The sequence below is a fragment of the Chiloscyllium punctatum genome, chromosome 28 (assembly GCF_047496795.1).
Source record: "Chiloscyllium punctatum isolate Juve2018m chromosome 28, sChiPun1.3, whole genome shotgun sequence".
Taxonomy (NCBI): domain Eukaryota; kingdom Metazoa; phylum Chordata; class Chondrichthyes; order Orectolobiformes; family Hemiscylliidae; genus Chiloscyllium; species Chiloscyllium punctatum.
The window spans coordinates 8,243,287-8,249,256 of record NC_092766.1 but is presented as its reverse complement, the minus strand read 5'-3'; the positions used below and the strand labels follow the sequence as shown (position 1 = coordinate 8,249,256).

The 5,970-nt window shown below is 51.2% G+C and overlaps 1 pseudogene; it reads left to right on the top strand.

Moving 5' to 3' along the window:
* Window positions 1–4,237: 4,237 nt before the first annotated feature.
* The window catches only part of LOC140453962 (COUP transcription factor 1-like), a 63,492-nt pseudogene continuing 61,759 nt past the window's right edge, over window positions 4,238–5,970 (top strand).

Sequence of the window (5,970 nt, the reverse complement as noted above, 5' to 3'; positions counted from 1 at the left end):
TAAGCATTAATACCTGGAGCTTAACCCACATTGCCTTTGTCAGACTCTCGATCCAGGCTGAACAGCTCTCACCCAAGTTTCACTGTCGTTTAGATCTGCAAGATCAACAATCAACATGATCTTCTCAGTCCAACAACTACAAGAGAAATGTTATAAATAAAGGAGAACAAGATATACTGCCTTCACCAACCTCACCAAGGCAGTTGAACTGAGACAATCTGTTGAAGCAGTTCAATAAATTAGGCTGCCTGTTAATCAAATCCGTGTGAAATGATACCGTGATGTGTAAGGTCACCTATGATGAGGCAACAATAAGACCTCTTTGAGATCCAACATGGGGTAAAACAAATTAATGTTCTGCTACCAACATTCTGGTATATCCATCTTTTTGCCACTATCAATATGCCCTTAGTTCATCTCTCTCCTTCCATTACAGAACTTCAGAAAGCTGTTTAGTCTTGCCTACCTAAGATCCAAGCCAAAAGTGTGAAAAGTTTTAATCAGAGGATTGCTAGTCCCTAATCTTGTTGTAATAGTAGTACATTCCAAGGAACATCTTAAGCAGCAAATGAATCTGTGCAGAAATTGGTTTGACCATCAGTATCTGGAAGACAAATGTCATGGTCCAGAATTGCGTGTTTCACAGTCAGCATTGACAATAGTCATGATTTGGAGATGCTGGTGTTGGACTGGGGTGTACAAAGTTAAAAATCACACAACACCAGGTTAGAGTCCAACAGGTTTAATTGGAAGCAAACTAGCTTTCGGAGCGACGCTCCTTCATCAGCTGATAGTGGAGGGCTCGATTGTAACACAGAATTTATCGCAAAAATTTGCAGTGTGATGTAACTGAAATTATACATTGAAGTGAAACTATCACTGTATTCTAACAGATGAAAGACTTACCAGACAATCAATTTTTCAATGTATAATTTCAGTTACATCACACTGCAAATTTTTGCTATAAATTCTGTGTTACAATTGAGCCCTCCACTATCACCTGATGAAGGACCGTCGCTCCAAAAGCTAGTGTGCTTCCAATTAAACCTGTTGGACTATAACCTGGTGTTGTGTGATTTTTAGCATTGACATTGATGCTGGGGGCTCTTTATACTTCCACAAGTCTAGGCTCCACAGTCACCAGCAATATCTCAAATAATACAAACATTAGCACTTTGCTTTTCAAAATCTGCCACTGTTACATCCAAGTTGAGTGAGAATGTGGAACAGCAACCTGACTGAGAACATTAGACTGCGAGTCTACCAGACCAGTTTCTTCCACGTACACTAGTAAGACCTGGGCAAGCTATGATAGGAAGGAGAAAAGGCTGACCAGTTTCGAGTTCTGCTATCTGAGGCATGTCCTTCGATCTCTCCAGCAGGATAATGAATAAGTTCTGGAGCTTGTTAATTCCATTGACCAATAAAACCTATGCTGATCTGGCTACCTTGATCAGATGGGTGATGGCCAGAAACCCAAACCCTTCTGAATGGTGAATTGGCTTCTGTGTTACAACCTGCTTAACGTTTATGCTTTAACTACAAGGCTACCCGCAGTTGAGATGTGAGGGCAATGGACATTGGAACATACAGGTGGGAGAGAAAAGCTGACCGCTGTGATTTCTGGAGTTAAAAGTCACACAGTACCAAGTTATAGTCCAACAGATCTATTTGGAAGCACTAGCTTTCGGAGCGCTGGTCCTTCATCAGGTGGTTGTGGAGAATAAGCTTATTGTGGTATTGTGTGATTTTTAACTTTGTCCAACCCCAGTGTCTCCAAATCGTGATTTCTGAAGGCTGACTGGAAGCACTCTGGAAGAGTCAGAGAGAGATGGAGAACTGATCTGTCAGAGTGGCCCAGAAAAACGAGATTTCAGTAAATCCTGCAACCTTCTCAGGTCACTGTGACATCTGCAGCAAGTGGTCTAATTAGTGAGTTTGTGGACAGTACAGGGTTTAGTGGATTTGCGGTTTGTGAGGAGGATCATCAGAGGATACAACAGGATTTAGATCAGTTGAAGTCATGGGCAGAAAAACGGCAGGTGGAGTTTAATCTAGACAAATGTGAAGTGGTGTATTTTGGAAGGTCAAGTGCAGATAGAACTTATACATTTAATGGTGGAGCCTTTAGGAGTATTGATACACAGAGGGATTTTGTTGTGCAGGTCCAGAGATCACTGAAGGGGTAAGGTAGTGAAAAAGGCCAATGGCATACCTTACTTCATTGGGAGGGACATTGAATGTAAAGATAGGGCACATTATACTGCAGCTTTATAGAACTTTAGTAAGGTCACACCTGGAATATTGTGTACATTTCTGGTCACCACACTACCAGAAGGATGCAGATGCTTTGGAGAGAGTACAGAAGTTTACCAGCATATTGCCTGGTATAGGGGATTTTAGCTATGAAGCAAGATTAGATAGACTGAGTTTGTTGTCACTGGAACACAGGAGTTGAGGGGGCAGCCTGGTGGAAGTTTATAAGATTGTGAATGACATGGATAGAGTGGGAAGTATGAGGCTTTTTCCCCAGGGTAGTGGGGTCAATTGCTAGGGGATACAGGTTCAAGGTGCAGGTTGGCGGGGCAGGTGCAGTTTGAAAGAGATGTGCGAGGTATGTTTTCCATGTAAAGGATGGTGAGTGCCAGGAATGCGTTGCCAGATGAGATGGTGGAAGCAGACACCATTGCAACTTTCAATATTGAAAGGATGTTCGGAACAGATGGTCAGAGCCTTGCCACACTGAGTTGACAAATGGAATATGACAGAGAGATCTACAGAGAGACCTCCAGAGCAATGGCAACAGACAACTGATGCAATGGAAACCAGAAGAGTGGTATGGGCAAACAGAGAGGAGCACACAGAACTGGAGGAGGTCACAGCGATAGGGATCGAGGGGCTGGAGGAGATTACAGAGATAGGGAGAGGGTGTAGGGGCTGGAGGGGGTGACAGGGATAGGGAGGGGGTGTAGGGGCTGGAGGGGGTGACAGGGATAGGGAGGGCGTGGAGGGGCTGGAGGGGGTGACAGAGATAGGGAGGGGGTGTAGGGGCTGGAGGGGGTGACAGGGATAGGGAGGGGGTGTGGGGGCTGGAGGGGGTGACAGGGATAGGGAGGGGGTGTAGGGACTGGAGGGGGTGACAGAGATAGGGAGGAGATGTAGGGGCTGGAGGGGGTGACAGAGATAGGGAGGGGGTGTAGGGGCTGGAGGGGGTGACAGAGATAGGGAGGGCGCGTAGTGGCTGGAGGGGGTGACAGGGATAGGGAGGGGGTGTAGGGGCTGGAGGGGGTGACAGGGATAGGGAGGGGGTATAGGGGCTGGAGGGGGTGACAGAGATAGGGAGGGGGTGTAGGGGCTGGAGGGGGTGACAGAGATAGGGAGGGGGTGTAGGGGCTGGAGGGGGTGACGGGGATAGGGAGGGCGCGTAGTGGCTGGAGGGGGTGACAGGGATAGGGAGGGGGTGTAGGGTCTGGTGGGGGTGACAGGGATAGGGAGGGGGTGTAGGGGCTGGAGGGGGTGACAGGGATAGGGAGGGGGTGGGGTGTAGGGTCTGGTGGGGGTGACAGGATAGGGAGGGGGTGTAGGGGCTGGAGGGGGTGACAGGGATAGGGAGGGGGTGTAGGGGCTGGAGGGGGTGACAGAGATAGGGAAGGGGTGTAGGGGCTGGAGTGGGGGACAGAGATAGGGAGGGGGTGTAGGGGCTGGAGTGGGGGACAGAGATAGGGAAGGGGGTGTGGGGGCTGGAGGGGTGACAGGGATAGGGAGAGGGTGTAGGGGCTGGAGTGGGTGACAGAGATAGGGAGGGGGTGTAGGGGCTGGAGTAGGGGACAGAGATAGGGAAGGGGGTGTGGGGGCTGGAGGGGGTGACAGGGATAGGGAGAGGGTGTAGGGGCTGGAGTGGGTGACAGAGATAGGGAGGGGGTGTAGGGGCTGGGAGTGGGGGGACAGAGATAGGGAGAGGGTGTAGGGGCTGGAGGGGGTGACAGAGATAGGGAAGGGGGTGTGGGGCTGGAGGGGGTGACAGGGATAGGGAGAGGGTGTAGGGGCTGGAGTGGGTGACAGAGATAGGGAGGGGGTGTAGGGGCTGGAGTAGGGGACAGAGATAGAGAGGGGTGTAGGGGCTGGAGTGGGGGACAGAGTGTGACCTGGCCCCTGTAATGGCGGTGGGAAGCCCCTCAGTTGAAAGGTATTTGTGGACGGGAGCTGGTGACAGAATAGAGACTGAGATCAGAAACTCGGGTCAGCCTCCAAGAACGGACCAGGACCGGTCAGTGACAGGGGAAAGGGACTGGGCTAGAATAATCGGGCAGCTGCAGGAGAAAGTTGATGGGGTTTTCTCTTCCCAGTATCAAGTTGGGGGGAAATCAACTGACCCCAGTAATGGGGGGGGGGGGGGGTGTCTGTCTGTGTGTACCTGGTCCCCAGGGGTGGGGGCTCTCTGTAACTGAAAACAAAGCCAAGGGTTGGTGAGAGACAGAGAGGTGGGGAGTGAGAGGCAAATGTCAAGGGTTACAGATGAGAGGAGGCAGGAGAGAGACTGAGAGAGAGAGAGAGAGGGAGGGAGACGGAGTGAGGGAGATAGGGAGACAGAGGGAGTGAGGGAGATAGAGAGAGAGGGGGAGACAGAGAGAGGGAAACAGTGAGAGAGAGAGTGGAGTCCGTATCTCTCTGTAAGTTTGTGTGGTGTCCCGGGGGTAATACTTCAGGCAGAGCCCCCCTCCCTCCCTCTAGTTCCCTCTCCTTGTGGATTTGAATGGGTTTCCGCCCGGGGATTACACCCTCCTGCCGACTGCAAACCAATCCCAGAGCAGCGAGCGCAGTTCCAGACCCCGCTGGGAGAGAGTGGTTCCCGGCTCAGGCTGGAGCAGAGTCAGCCTCCCGGACCGGAGTACACATCCTCCCGGCTTGGAGAGCTCTGCGCCCGGTCTGTTAGCGGAACTTGGAAACAGACCCTGAGCTGCTGCTGCTGCTGGAGGTATCCTGCTCAGTTAGCCCGGGACGAGGAACGGGACAGAACCTGGACTGGGGACGGGACAGAGTCTGGACTGGGGACGGGACAGAGTCTGGACTGGGGACAGGGTAGAGTCTGGACTTTGAACATGTTAAAATCAGGATAGTGGGAAAAAGACAGTGTCACACTGGGAAAGGGATAATGTCTGGATTTGGGTGGGTATAAATGCGAGTCTGGACTAATTCTGGAATACAGTCTGGATTGCAAGTGAAATAGATTCTGGACTAGGATCAGAGTAGAGCCTGCGCTGGGAGTGGGATAAAGTCTGCACCCAGATAGAATCTGAACTGAGATTGGGACAGAAGCTTGTTGGTTCTGGGGTAGAGTCAGGACTGGTTCTGCGATAACAACTGGACTGAGGTCAGGATCGAATCTGTGAAGGCAGAAGCTGGGGTATAGGGCAGGGGCTAAAACAGGATAGGGACTGGAAAGGACAGAGCGACTGTGACTAGAGGTGGGTTTAAGGTAAGGCTGGAGCTTGAGTTGGAATCTGTGCTGCAGCTGGTTTCAGCCTGCGGGTGGATTGTTAGGGGAGTTTGGAGAGCTGTGTGCACAATGATCAGGAACACTTGGAGAGACCTTGTACAGGAGACACCACTCACTGCCAGGCCCCACCTTGGTGCGGAGGAACAGAAAGGTGCCTCTCCAGAGGACCTGTTAGCCTGCTCAGGGACTCAGCAGGATGTACCACAGCTGGGAAGCTGCAGCAGCAGCAGCCGGGAGTGGAGTGTATGGTTTGTGGGGACAAATCCAGTGGCAAGCATTACGGACAATTCACCTGTGAGGGCTGCAAGAGTTTCTTCAAGAGGAGTGTCCGAGGAATCTGAGCTACAGCTGCAGGGGCAGCAGAAACTGTCCTGTTGACCAACATCACCGCAACCAATGTCAGCATTGTCGCTTCAAGAAATGTCTCAAAGTTGGCATGAGACGAGAAGGTATACCTTCCTGGTCAGGGGTGG